The following is a 14,985-nucleotide window of genomic DNA, read 5'->3' as shown; positions in this document are numbered from 1 at the left end:
AAAATTGAAAAGTGAAAATGCTTTACTAAGTTTAAGTGATAGAAGTTTCCAATATACTTTTTGCTTGTTTAGATAGGTTAACACATCAGAAGTACCTTAATAGTTTTTCTAAAAACTACTTTTTCAATCTTTTTCTGGATATGTTAGATGAACCTATAAGTTTATTAGTCCCTAATTCATTGTTTACTCAACTAGAATCAACAAAATAATTACTATGTGTTTAGCAATCACTTGTAGGCATTTTGTGCTAGAATTTTTTTTAATACTCCTAAATTTTAGGGGACTACCTGAAAAATCCCTCTGTTATTTTCTCTACTGTAAGAATATCATCTGTAGGATATTAAAGAGCAAGGTACCACAGTAAGCAGTTTAGTGAATTAAAATTCAGTGTAGAGATAGACTGGAGAGTTGTGTTGGATTCTGAATTATGAAGGACCTAGTGAAGTCATAATAAATTGAGGAAAGAAGAGGAGCAAACACTATGAATTTGGCAGAATTGCCAGAACATTGAAGCTGAAAATTGAAATACAAATTGGCAGTAGCATTAAAATAACATTAAAGATTGTAAATTTAAGAATTTACAAGAGTGCTTTTACATTTAAAAATTTTTTGTTCAATATTCAGCATATCTTGTATATGTTAGATACACAGCTTAAGAATAACATGTAGGAACCAATAATATAGCAGGGGGCTTTGCCTTGCACATGGCCAACCCTGGATCCATCTTTGGGCTCCTCTTTTGGGAATCTGAGCACTTTCAGATGTGGCCCAAGAGCCTTTGGGGGAGGGAGGGAGGCACAAACAAACAAACAAAAACCACACACACATAAAATGCTTAGAACTATAACTATATTCTGTATTTCCAGAAAGCCCTTAAAAAAGACTTGTCTTTTTTTTAATCAGCAAATGTTCGTTGATTTTATTAGTTGTCAACTACTACCTTTCTATTTGTGATTTGATCAAAAGAAATTCTTAAGTGTTTTGAAATGAAATATGCTAACTTGTGATATTTATAATGATTGTTAAGAAAAATTTGATAACCAAAGAAAAAGTAATCAAATCAGTGCAGATTCATTTGGTATTGAAATGTAAGTAGTGTGTGTGTGTGTTTTGTGTGTGTGTGATTGAAATGTAAGTACCATGTGTGTGTTGTGTGTGTGATTGAAATGTAAGTACCCTGTGTGTGCGTGTGTTGTGTGTGTGTGATTGAAATGTAAGTACCGTGTGTGTGTGTTGCCAGAGCCTCACACACATAAAACTTGTACTCTGAAATGGACCACAGTCCTGGTACATAAATACTCTTTTATAGGAGATAGTTTTATTCTATGCCCTAGATCAGGTAAAGTATCTAGATGAGTTGGAATGAACTCGGCTCTAAAATAGTTATATTTTCATAGGTTTTGTATTAGTGTTATATATTAAAAAATTGTATTGTATAGGTGCAATTACATATTATTGTCATATGATATTAAGTATAACTATATTATGGATATAATGATAGCTATATATGTTAGGCTGTGATATTTTTGGTACATAATTTCCTGCTTTACAACTTTTAATAAAAACATTTTCCCTTCATTTTTTCTTCATCTGTTATCTATATCAGAAGTTATTTGACTTATTTGGCTCACTACCTTTTCAGGGGGAAAAAGACATTTTCTCAGGAGGAAAAAAGACATTTCCTCAGGAATTATTTTCTGCTTACACCTGAGGATTCTACCACCCCCATTGAATTGTTCAGCGTCCTCTGGGGGTGTGTTACTCAGGTAACACCTTGAGAAACACTAATCCTACTTTCAAGAGCCTAGGTTTTATTTTGGTGGTGGTGGTGGTGGTGGTGGTGATGAGGATGATGGTAGTGGAACATATCAAAATATGCTAGAATTGGGGCCAGCGAGGTGGCGCTAGAGGTAAGGTGTCTACCTTGCAAGCGCTAGCCAAGGAAGGACCATGGTTCGATCCCCCGGCGTCCCATGTGGTCCCCCCAAGCCAGGGGCAATTTCTGAGCGCTTAGCAACAGGAGTAACTCCTGAGCATCAAACGGGTGTGGCCCCAAAAACCAAAAAAAAAAAAAAAAATGCTAGAATTGTTTTTTCCAGGAGTATAAAATACTGTCCTACTTTCTCTTGCCCCAATTTATATGATCTCTTCTTCTAAATCATTTAAGTATAGGAGTTAGTGACATAAATTAATATGATGACTTGTTCATTTTTATTGCATATCAAGTCATGATTTGTATTATTTAACAGTTTGCATTAATAACCTCTGATTATAAACTCTTTGAGGGCAAATTCTGCCTGCAGTACCTGGCAGTATCTTCACCAGGTACAATTTGGAAAATATCTAATGTCCTAACTGACCTAAAAGTTACTATTAAAAAGTCTACTGGGGTGGGGTTGGGGACACTGGAACAATAGCATCCTAATAGTGTGCTTTCTTTGCACATGATTGATCGGGTTTGATCCATAGGGCCTTAAATGGTCACCAAGAACCACCAACAGTGATCCCTGAGTGCAGAGCCACTAATAAACCGTAAGCATTGCTGGGTGTGGTCCCAAAACTAACAAATATTAAAATCTTTTAAAATATATAATTGTAAAAATTCAGTGATATTTAGTATATTTACGAACTTATGCAACTATTTCCAGAATATTTCACCATTTATGAAAGGACAGTCAGACTCTTAACAGACCCCAATCTTCCTTCGTTCTTAATCTTGGCAATCACTATTAACCTTCTTGTAGTACAGATTTCCTTATTCAGAAAAGTGGAATCATATAATGTAGCTATTTTGTATTTGATTTCTTTCTCTTGGTCATATTGTAGCTTGTAACAGCACCATCTTTTTTTTAATTAAGATGTTTTTGAACACCATGGTTACAAGGTTGTTCATACTGCAGTATTTTTACCCCCACAGATAAAGTTGTTCATGATTGAGTTACAGTCATACAATGGACAACAACTGTCACCAAGCACTATCTTTTTTAATGGCCAAATAATACTCTGTTGTTTGGGCATACCCCACTTCTTACCCATCAACCATTAGTTGATGTAGCCTTTGGGTTTTCACCTTTTGGCTATTACAAATAATAATAATCTAAGTATTTATGTGTAGGTTTCTGTATAGACTTATGTTTTCCATTCCCTTGCTTACAAATTGAAATAAGATTTCTAGATCATATCAAACCTCCAAAGAGGTGATGTGGATTTCTCTATTTCTTTTTTTTTTTTTTTTGGTTTTTCGGGCCACACCCATTTGATGCTCAGGGGTTATTCCTGACTATGTGCTCAGAAATTGCCCCTGGCTTGGGGGGACCATATGGGTTGCCGGGGGATCAAACCGTGGTCCTTTCCTTGGCTAGCGCTTGCAAGGCAGACACCTTACCTCTAGCGTCACCTCGCCGGCCCCAAGATTTCTCTATTTCTATTAACAATGTTTTAAGGGAAAACTTTACATTTTTCCTAATGACTGATAATATCAAACATCTTTTCATGTGCTTATTTGTTTATATATTCCCTAGATATGGTTATTCATACCTCTTATCCATTTAAAATAACATTTCCTTTTGTTCTCAACATTAAGTTTTTAATATATTCTGAATATAAGCTTCTTGTCCATATATATAGTTTACAAATATCTTCTATAGTGTGGTTTGTTTTTATACCTTTTTGAAAATGTCCTTAAAAGAGGTTTCATTTTTATGTTTGATTAAACTTTTTTCCCCCTTTTGGTTAGTTGTTTGTTTGTTTTTTTTTGTGTGTGTGTGTCATTTTAAGATATAATTGCCTAACCCAAGATCAGTTAGTTATATCTGTGGAAGAGCATGACACTCTTAAGTTGAAATCATTCAGATCTCTGATTTTTGTTTTATGGTTTTTTTTTTTTTTTTGGTGGGGGGGGGGCGGTGACACCCAGCTGTGTTCAAGGTTTATGCCTACCTCTGGGATCTCTCCTGAGAGGTTCAGGGGGGAACCATAGCAGGGATCAACCCTGATCAGCTGTATGCAAAGCAAGTACCTTACCCAGTGTACTGTCTCTTTGCTCCAAATCTGTGATGTAGTCTTAAGTTTTTGCATATAAGGTAGGCATCCAAATTTATTCTATCTTCTTCATGGGATTGTACAGAGATTTGAACCAGTTTGCTATCCATCTATCATTATATGAAAATTCATTTTCTCACCACCTTTGTTGACACTTAATTGTTCTGGTGTTTTTTAAATATAGGCCATTCTCACAGGTTTGAAGTAATACTGATTCTGGTTTTGATTTTCATTTTCTTGTTAAAGAGATAATGAGCTGATCCCTCCCCATACGTATGTGCATTCATACATACATACATACATACACACATGTCTATTGACCTTCTATTTGACTTGGAGTCTGTTCAGCTTATCTGCTCTTTTTTGGGGGGGTGGTTTGGGTTACACCCTCTGACGCTCAGGAGTTACTCCTGGTACTGTGCTTAGAAATTGTCCCTAGCAGGCTCTGGGGACCATGTGGGATGTTGGGAATCAAATCAGTGTCCTACTAAGGTTGGCTGCGTGCATATAAGGCAAACGCCCTACCTCTGTATTGCTCTAGCCCCCCACCTTTTTCTTATTATTATGGGAATGTTGCACTGGAGAAGGGGGGTGTTCTTTACATGACTGAAACCCAACTACAATCATATTTGTAATCAAGGTGTTTAAAGATATTAATAAAAAAGTTTTTGATGGTTGTTCAGCAAAGTTCTTGGTTTATCTTAGGTACTGGTTTATTTTGGGGTGTATGATATGCAAATATTTTCTCATTCAGTTAGATGCCTTATTGTTTTAATGCCTTTTTTTTTAACCGTTTAGAAGCTTTTAATATTTATGTAATCCTATTTCATTTTTGTTTCCCTTGCCATTGGGAGTCAAGTACCCCAAAGCAGAACTGAAGTCAGTATTGTGGAGTAGGTTGTCTTAATTTTCTTATATGAATTTTGTGGTTTTGAGCCCCTTTTTCATCCCCAATCATCTAGGGCCACACACAGAGATGTGTACAGAAGTAGTAAATTCAGGGCCTCTTGCCTTTCTAAGCATGCACTGTACCACTTTGAGCCATATTTCTGACCCCTGGTCTCTGGTCTTAAATCCATGTTTTTAATTGGCTGTGAATTAAATGTTATGTATGATATATCAGTCCAGTTTTATTAATTTGTGTCTGGAAGGTGAGGGACACTCCTGATAATACTTAGCTAACTGTGCGAGATAGTTCAGTGCTTTGTCCCAAGATATGAAGATGTTCTGGTTCTTTAGTTCCAGGGACCTCTAGTGCTATCCATGTGGTGCTTAGAGGGGGTAGTGTAGTGTTGGAGTGCTTTCTTCAGTAACATGTATAATAAAAAAAATTGGAACAAGCTTAGGTCCTAGTAGTCACAAATGTGTTCTTAACCATATGTTCTTAACCACTTAAATATCTTCTTAGACCCCAGATTCATACTTTACATAGTTACCACCATTTTTCTGCTTATTGAAACTTGGTTTCTTTGTTAGATTGTTTAAACATGTGTGGGTTTATTTCTATGTTCCCAGTTTTATTCATTGAGCCATTTATCTGTTTTTATTCTAATATTGTTCTGGTTCTGGTTTCTTATAGCCTGTTGGTTTCTGTTCTGGTTTCTTATATCTTATTGTATAGTATAAAGTCAGAGACTATGATATCTCCTTTAGATTGCTTTGGCTATATTTAGGGACTTTTATAGGTCCAAAGTTCAGCAGTATGTCTATTTTTTAAAGAAAGTCATTGAAATTTTGTTGAGGATTACATTGAAGCTGTATATTGCTTTAGGTAGGATGGTCTTTTAACAGTGTTCATTCTTCTAATCCATGAAAATGGAATTTCTGTTTCTGTCCTCTAGTCCTTTTAGCTATGTCTTAGATTTTTTGTTGTATCAGTCTTTAACCTCAGAAGTACTTAAATGCTTTTAAGTATATATGTGATTTTTTATTGTTGAGTTCTTTCTCATCTGGTTTTTTGTTTGTTTGTTTGGTTGGTTGGTTGACTTTTTTTGGTTTTTGGGTCACATCCGGCAGCACTCAGGGGTTACTTCTGTCCTCAGAAGTTGCTCCTGGCAGGCTCGGGGGACCACATGGGATGCCAGGGTGCAAACCACTGTCCTCCTGCATGCAAGGCAAATGCCCTTCCTCCATGCTATCTCTTCAGCCCTCATGTTGCATTTCTCAGGTCTAAAGAAATGTGGGAAGAGTTTGAGAATCCCTGATATATGCATTACATATATATAAATGTCTATATGCCATATCTACATTTGTGATAAATATTACACACATTACATACTATGAATCACAGTATATACCATATAGTAGTCTTTACCATAGCTCATGATACCACTACCCTTGGTGATATCTGGAATGACTCAGGGCTGGTGTTAGTACTTTCAAATTCAGTTGTATGCTTCCTACTTATTTACTTAAATTACCAAGAGGGTACAGAGTAGTATTTGTTTCAGAAAGGGGGTTGTAGACAAGCCTCTGTTTACAGTATATATATTTTATACATATTGAATAAGATATATATGTTCAATATAAGCTACATTAGTTATAAGACAAAAATTTTTCTATTTGTCTCATCCTGAACCTTTGGGACTAATTTTACTCTGAAAAGTAAAATTAGACAACTCAGAAAGTAAGTTATGGCTTTTTTTAATATTTTTTTTACTGTAGCGTAGGATGAAAAATGGAGAAATTGTGCTTTACATAGTAATATTAAAGATCATTCCAGTGTTTGTGCAGGAGTAAATGCTTGTGTAACAAGGTATGTATAAAAAGCAAAATAAGTTCTTTTGGTCATTAATTGTGAAATGTTTCATTTCCCCCTATTTATAAGTAATTTGAATAAGTGCATCTGACAATATTGTCTTGTGAAAAAGTATTAACTAGAAAAGATAAAGCAAAGTCACTATGTTCTTACCTGTCCAGCACCATAGACTCTTTTCTTGAAAGAGATGTAAACCAAGCTGTGAAAAATCATGGGTACACTGGTCACACAGCTGAAAGTTGGCAATCGAGAGGAAAGGGTGGGCCAAGCCCTCACCCTGCTCAAGCAATGCAGTCAGTATTCATCACCGATAATTGCTGCTTTGCATATGGCCCTACTCATCATTCCTCTACTATTCTCTGCAGACACCATATTCTTCTTAGGCCCAAAGTGAACTTATCCACCTATGTTAGATTATACATAATACTCTTTGTCCTTAAACTGTAACTATTAAGTGTATATAATATATATATTATATACACTTATATATATACACTTAATATATATAATATATATTAAGTGTATATTAAATATATATATGTATATATATATATTTTTTTTTTGCCCAGTGGTGCTCAAAGATTACTCCTGGCTTGATGTATGGGGTTTCTCCAGGCATGTTTGGAGGCAAATGGTACCAGGGATCAAACTTTTAGTTCTTACATGCAAAAGTTGCACTCCAGCCCTTTGCACGATCTCTGTGAACCTAAGATTTAATGCAGAATTTGAAGACTGAATTTTTATTTTATTCAGAAAAGTTTCAAGTCTTTGCATTTGGAAATCAGTATTTACCCTTTATTTTTTAACTTTTCATACACTTTTATTTTCTCCCTTCTACCATAATAATATGATAACCAAATTTAGTCTTAATTGGAGGGTCTGTAAACACAGGTTTATCTAGACCACTCACAGGCGAGGCAAATGCTGCTTTTTGAAATGGTCCTACCATAGAGCCTCTGTCCAACCCAAGTCACTTCCTTGCCAAGCTTTATCTTCACTACTTCATTGAATCGGATTCCAGACTTTAACTTTTTTTTATGGCTTCCATGATTCTTCCATGTTTTTCGCACAGAATGTGCCTGACCTTTACTGCATTGCCACCACCTTTGGGATCCTGAGCCTTCTTGTCATCACTGTTACTCCCAGAGACTCCTCCCCTTTTCCCCGCTTTACCAGAACAGCTTTTTTCCTTTGGGAGGCATTTCCAAAACTAGCTAATGTATTTTCAACTGCTTAGTAGGCTTTTCCCATTCTTCTTAATGTATTACTCAGTTGTCATGGTTTTAGGAATTCCCTTGGTCTTCCAGTTTGGAAAACTGGCTTTTGAAACTCAGAGTCAAATTTTGGGTATGGAATCTAATAGTTTCAGTATAAACACAAGTCATGAAATATCTTTTTGTTTATTACACAAGTAGGAGCCCCCTTTTTTAGCAGTTAGCCCTTTTATTTAATGCCTTAGCCCTCAATAATACATTTTTCACATATATAGCCCCTTTGAGCCTGGGAGGGGATGGGTAGAGAGAAAGGTAGACAGACCATGGGCCCTGGTTGAGAAACCCTGGCTAAAAGATATGGCAAGAGTAAAATGACTCATTTCCTTCTGTAGTGAGGAATTAATTTTACCTTATGAGCCTTAAACAAATTTAATGTGCCTTATAGTTGCTCAGAAGTTAGGGTTTTATTTTTAATGAATCTTGATGGAAATTTTATGTCGTTTGGTCTTTTGTGTTGGGCCTTTTTTAGGGAATGTCAAATTCATTGTAATCTATGTATTTGTTTGGTTTGTTGAATTTTGAACTACTGGAATTCATAGGTGAAAATTTGACTTGAAATATCCATAACGATGATATTGTGTTCTTTTAAATGTGAATCTGGTAGGGGGGTAGGATTGGGCCACTGGCTCTCTGTTAAAGGATTACTCTTGGCAGTTTTTCAGGCACTGTATCAATATTTCAGGTGCCAGGGATCAAACCAGGATCAGGCTTTAACTATACTATACAGCTCTTAAAAATTAATTTTAAAGCAGATTTTAAAATACAAATAATACAAGAACTATCCCGAGAGTTGTTTCCTCAGTTTTGGGTCGAGATTTGTTTTATATAACTATATATATACATATATATATATATATATATATGTATATATATTGGATTTTGGGTCACATCTGGTGACGTTCAGGGGTTACTCCTAGCTATGCGTTTAGAAATCAGTCCTGGCTTGGGGAACCATATGGGACACCGGGAGATTGAACCACGGTCCATCCTAGGTTAGCACATGCAAGGCAAGCACCTTACCACTTGCGTCACTGCTCCAGCCCCATATAACTATATTTTTTATATAAAATCTTAAAGCAACATGATTATAAGCATGATTGTAGTTGGGTTCCAGTCATAAATAGAACACAGCCCCTTCACCAGTGCAACATTCCCACCACCAGTTCCTCCCCTCCCTCCTTCCTAACCCCTGACTGTATTTGAGACAGGCATTTTACATCTCTCACTCAGATAGTCATGATAGTTATTATAGTCATGATAGTTTTAGTGTAGTTATTTCCCTAACTGCACTCACTACTTTCTATGGTGAGCTTCATATTGTGAGCCGGTCTTTCCGGCCCTCCTCTCTATTGTCTCTGAACATTATTACAATAATGTCCTTAATTTTTCTTAAACCCATAGATGAGTGAGACTATTCTGTATCTATTTCTCTCCTTCTGACTTATTTCACTCAGCATAATAGATTCCACGTACATCCATGTATAGGAAAATTTCATGACTTCATCTCCTGACGACTGCATAATATTCCATTGTGTATATGTACCACAGTTTCTTTAGCCATTCATCTGCTGAAGGGCATCTTGGTTGTTTCCAGAGTCTGGCTACTGTAAACAGCGCTATGATGAATATAGGTGTGAGGAAGGGATTTTTTGTATTGTATTTTTGTGTTCCTAGTGTATATCCCTAGGAGTGGTATAGCTGGCTCATATGGGAGCTCAGTTATCAGTTTTTTGAGGAATCTCCATATTGTTTTCCATAAAGGCTGGACTAGATGGCATTCCCACCAGTAGTGAATAAGAGTTATTTTCTCTCCACATCCCGCCAGCATGGTTGTTCTTTGTGATGTGTGCCAGGCTCTGTGGTGTGAGATGGTTTCTCATCACTATAACTATATTTTTACTTCACAGCATTTTATCTCCTTTCCTCTTAAAAAAATTTAGTAATTACAAGTTTGTTCATGCCTATCAGATCTAATGTATCTCAACTATTAATTTTGGTATATTTTATATCTGAGACCCAAAGTGAACTAAAACTTTTTTAAGTTATTGAGTATCACTTTCTTATTTTTTGTTTTTTGTTTTGGGTCACATCTGGCAGCGCTCAGGGTCTACTCCTGGCTCTCTACACTCAGAAATTGCTTCTGGCAGGCTCAGGGGACCATATGGGATGCCGGGATTCGAACCACTGTCCTTCTGCATGCAAGGCAAATGCCTTTCAGGGGTCTCAAACTCAATTTACCTGCGGGCCGCAGGTGGCAAAGTTGGGGTGATCCTTGAGTGCAAAGTCACTAGTAAGTCTTGAACATTGGGGGGTGTGACCCAAACAACTAAAACAAAACAAAAAAAGATTCCTCTAGGGCAGGGCCACAAAATGTTGTATGGAGGGCTGTTTGCAGCCTGCAGGCTGTGTGTTTGAGACCCCTGCTAGCTCCATGCTATCTCTCTGGCCCTTTCTAAGTAAACAATTAAGAGTTTAAAGTACCTAGATTGAGCCTAGAGGCTATCCTGTTATGATCAGTGCCTCATAGCCCCAGTTTAGAGCATAATGATAAGACTTGTGTAGTTAGTTGTTAGTTACATTTTTTTTTTTGTTTTGTTTTGGTTTTTGGTTTTTGGGCCACACCGGGCGGTGTTCAGGGGTTACTCCTGGCTATCTGCTCAGAAATAGCTCCTGGCAGGCACGGGGGACCATATGGGACACCGGGATTCGAACCAACCACCTTAGGTCCTGGATCGGCTGCTTGCAAGGCAAACACCGCTGTGCTATCTCTCCGGGCCCTAGTTACATTTTTTATATCAATAGATTCTAGAAGTAACTAAACAAAGTACATCTGTCCCGTCCTTTTTTATGACTTAGAAATAGAATACCTCTTCATTTAAACCTTCAGTGTCTGGCCTATTTTAGTGGTATAATAAATAGCAGTAATTTCTAATATTCATTAAACTCACAATTTTGAGTAATTTTACTTACATTGTTTAACCATCACCGATATCTTTCAGATATGTAATGGGTGTGATGTTTTTTCCACTTTTAAAAATAAAATAATAACTCTTCTAGGGTAAAGAGAAATTCTGTGATTCGTTCCTCAATTTAGTTGACTCCAAACTTTCTAAGGTCAAATTTTAATGCTGTTGTTTTATTCTTCTTCCTAATACCGTATTTGAGTATAATAAAAATGTTAGATATATGATATATGCTTATATATATATTTTTTTTTGTTTGTTTTTGGGCCACACCCAGCGGTGCTCAGGGGTTACTCCTGGCTGTCTGCTCAGAAATAGCTCCTAGCAGGCACGTGAGACCATATGGTACACCGGGATTCGAACCAACCACCTTTGGTCCTGGATCGGCTGCTTGCAAGGCAAACACTGCTGTGCTATCTCTCCGGGCCCATATGCTTATATTTTTGAATGAAGTTTTGAGAGATGGATTCATTAGCTTTAGCCATGAGTCTAATGCATAAAAATACAGGAGACTTATTTGCATTGCATGACTTTTATTTTCTTGAAAACTTTGTTAATATTTGTTATATTTGTCAAGATAACTGGTAAATTATTACACATTCAAGTTCTTAGCATCCCCGTCTTTTCTGTGAGACCTCATCTCTTTTGTTAGGATGTGTGATTCTCTTTACACTTCCACTCTTTCAACTACACCTATCATAATCATTTTTCCCTGACCTGGGAATTTCTTAGTATGTAGAATATGAAATAAATTATATGTGACATATAAAGAAATTGTCATTTTAGACCACCTCAAATAATTTATTAAACAGTGGCAGTAATTACAATATTTGGGACTGTTTTAAAACTAATTCTAACAAGGTTGTATCATGTTAAGTATTATCTTGATTTGTTTGTTTACATGGCTTCATCTTGTTAAAATTGTGTGCTTTTTTCAGGTTTTTTTTCCTCTTAATTAAAAGAGATAAGCTGCTAGTGCAGTGGCTTTATCTTTTTTTTTTTTTTTTTTAATTTATTTGGATTTGGGGGCACACCCAGAGATAGATACTCAGGGGTTACTCCTGGCTATGCGTTTAGGAATCACGTCTGGTAGTACTCCAGGGACCATATGGGATGCTGGTAATCAAATCCCAATCGGCCATATACAAGGCAAGTTCCCTTCCCACTCTTATCACTCTGGTCCAAAAGCAGTGGCTATCAAATTATTTCTGTATTCATTAAACGAATCCATAAAAATAACCACAGTATTGATGACTTTAAAATTCTAAGATGTTATTTACTCTGAATTTTATCTCCACAAAATTTTTGAATATTTTAAACATTGTGGTTACCAGGTTTTTAATAATACAGTTGGAATTCTTTTCCATTTACAAAGTTTTTCATGATTGAGTTTCAGTCATACAGTGTACAACAGCCTTTACCAGTGAACATTTCCCATTTCCCCAATTTCCCTTTCGCCCTGCTCTCTGCCCTCTTAGAACTTGCCTGCCTGCCTCTGTGAGAGACATGTTTCTTCTCTCTCCATTTTTTCATTTTAGATACTCAGGCTTAAAATATTCCACAAACAACTTTTAAAGTTATTCAGTAATTGGCTTTTTCTTTTCTTTTTTTTTTTGGGCGGGGTGTCACACCTAGCAATGCTCAGGTTATTCCTGGCTCTACACTCAGAAATCGCCCCCCCCCCCCCGCAGGCTCAGGGGACCATAGAGGATGCCAGGATTCGAACCAGCGACCTTCCGCATGCAAGGCAAATGCCTTACCACTGTGCTATCTCTCCGGCCCCAGTGATTGGCTTTTTCTTTGGAAACTTACCTGGTGCTACTTACTGCCTTCTGTTCCAGGTTTTGCTCCAGAAGGCAGTCTTATATTGGTAAAATGATTTATATCTTCAAATTTTAGTCGGTGACAGTGATTGTACAATGGGTAGGACATTTGCCTTGCATGCAGCTGACCTGGGTTCAGTCCCAGGTACCTCATCTAGTTCCCCAAGCCTTTCAGGAATGATCCCTGAGCACAGAACCAGAAATACGGTCAACACTGCGAGATGTGGCCCAAAAACAAAACCAAAATTTTTCTGAGTTTTTTACCCTCAACTTCCAAGTACAGAATGAAACGTACTATCTATTATAAAGTTATATAGCTTCATTAGCAATTTATAATTTGTTTTTCTGAAGTCAGTAGCCCTCCTAGATAAATCTTTCTTTTTTCCTTATGACTAGTACCAGTGTTTTTTGTGGACCCTGAAAAAGAGCTTTTTCTGGTTATTCTTGGTTTTCTTGGTTCTTTTTGAGAGTACCTGGGTGCGTAAGCCTACTACTATGTGAGTTCTGGCTCAGTGATGCTCAGGGTTTACCAGAGTCAGACCCATCAATGCTGAGCAGCATGGGGTAGGGTGGGGCATGTGGGTGTGGGAGGAACTGGCTTTATATGTGGTAGGAACGTGCTCCACCACTTTCACCTGTCTCTGGCGCCTGATCATTCTAGTATAGTCACACTTCGAATATTTTTTCTTTCCTTTCTTTTAAGTTTTACTCCTTCCCCCTTTTATTTCTTCCCCTCCTTTCCTTTTTTAAAAACATATTTGTTGCTTAGCATATTTTTGTTTTACTTGTTAGTAGTTTTAGATACTTGGCTTACAGAGGAAATGAGGTGAAAATTTGATTGCAGTGGACAGTCTTTGTACACCTATTGATTTTGGTTGAAATTAACTGAGGCAGAGGCTCCCAAATTCCTAAATTTAGTCAAGTTATATTTGCCCTTTTTTAGGGGGAAAATTACTCACCTCTCTGAAAATCAGCTTCTTTAGAAAAACAAACAGAAAGTGCCCCCTCTTAGTTTCATATTGAGGATATTACCACTGAAATGCCACTTAAGGGGACGTATCTCTTATTGCAGTTAAGGATGTGGCTCAGCTGATGAGCTTGTCTTTCATGTATGAGGTTTGTTGTTTTTTGTTTTTGTTTTTTGGGCCACACCCGGTGACGCTCAGTGGTTACTCCTGGCTATGAGCTCAGAAATCGCTCCTGACTTCGGGACCATATGGGATGCCAGGGTATTGAACCGCAGTCTGTCCTAGGCTAGTGTCGACAAGGCAGATGCCTTACTGTTCCGCACCACTGCTCCGGCCCCCATGTGTGAGGTTTTGAGTTCTATTCAAGCCCATCTCCCTATATCACCACTCCTCCAAAAGGAATGGAAAAATGCCCATTTAAAACAGTGGTCTTTATTTCTCCAGATATTTTTATCTATGTCTAGACCTTACATTGTATGAAGACTGGATATCTAGAGATTCTTGCTAGAAATTGTTAGTAAGTAAGGTGTCCTTGAGAGCAGTTTGTCTTTTTTAGGAAGTAATGGGGAAGATATAACACCTTCAGGGCATTCCCCTAATTTGCATTAGATTCTGAGAATGCAGTCCACTTTGTACTGTTCTCAGAGGGTCAATTTTAACCAGCCATTTCTGTTATATGAGGGCAGAAAACTAATGTGGCATTGTTGCCTTACAAAAAGTGGTTTAGGGTCTGAGCAATAGCTCAGCAATAGGGTGTTTGCCTTGCATGTGGCCAACCCAAGACGGATCAGGGTTGGTGGACCCAGCATCCCATTTGTTCCTCTGAGCCTGCCAGGATCGACTGAGTGCAGAGCTTGGAATAACCCCTGAGCACTGTCAGGAGTGCCCCCTCAACACCCCCCAAGAGATTTAGCATTAACTATGACTGCTTTTGTTACACTCATATATTGACATAGATTGACTGCCACCTCTAGGAAATCTCTTGATTTTCTTGTTTTTTTTTTCCCATTCAAAAATAGTCTCTCCCTCATTTGAATTTTATTAGGTCTTGTTTATTGACCCTGTGCTTTTTTTCTTACCCATAATTGCTTTTTCCTGCTTATAACCTTCATGTGCCTTTTAAAAATATGTGCATTTTATACTAGCAGTGCTTATTAT

At 37.3% G+C, this 14,985-nt stretch overlaps 1 protein-coding gene and 1 pseudogene across 1 annotated transcript in view; one reads left to right on the top strand and one right to left on the bottom strand.

Moving 5' to 3' along the window:
* Positions 1–14,985, top strand: part of NIPBL (NIPBL cohesin loading factor) — a 207,921-nt gene that overhangs the window by 16,925 nt on the left and 176,011 nt on the right. The window lies entirely within an intron of this gene.
* On the bottom strand, positions 7,620–13,515 carry LOC126001809 (peptidyl-prolyl cis-trans isomerase NIMA-interacting 4-like; annotated as a pseudogene).

Source organism: Suncus etruscus, chromosome 2 (genome assembly GCF_024139225.1).
Source record: "Suncus etruscus isolate mSunEtr1 chromosome 2, mSunEtr1.pri.cur, whole genome shotgun sequence".
Taxonomy (NCBI): domain Eukaryota; kingdom Metazoa; phylum Chordata; class Mammalia; order Eulipotyphla; family Soricidae; genus Suncus; species Suncus etruscus.
The sequence above is the reverse complement of the archived record's forward strand: the minus strand, read 5'-3'. Positions and strand labels throughout refer to the sequence as shown.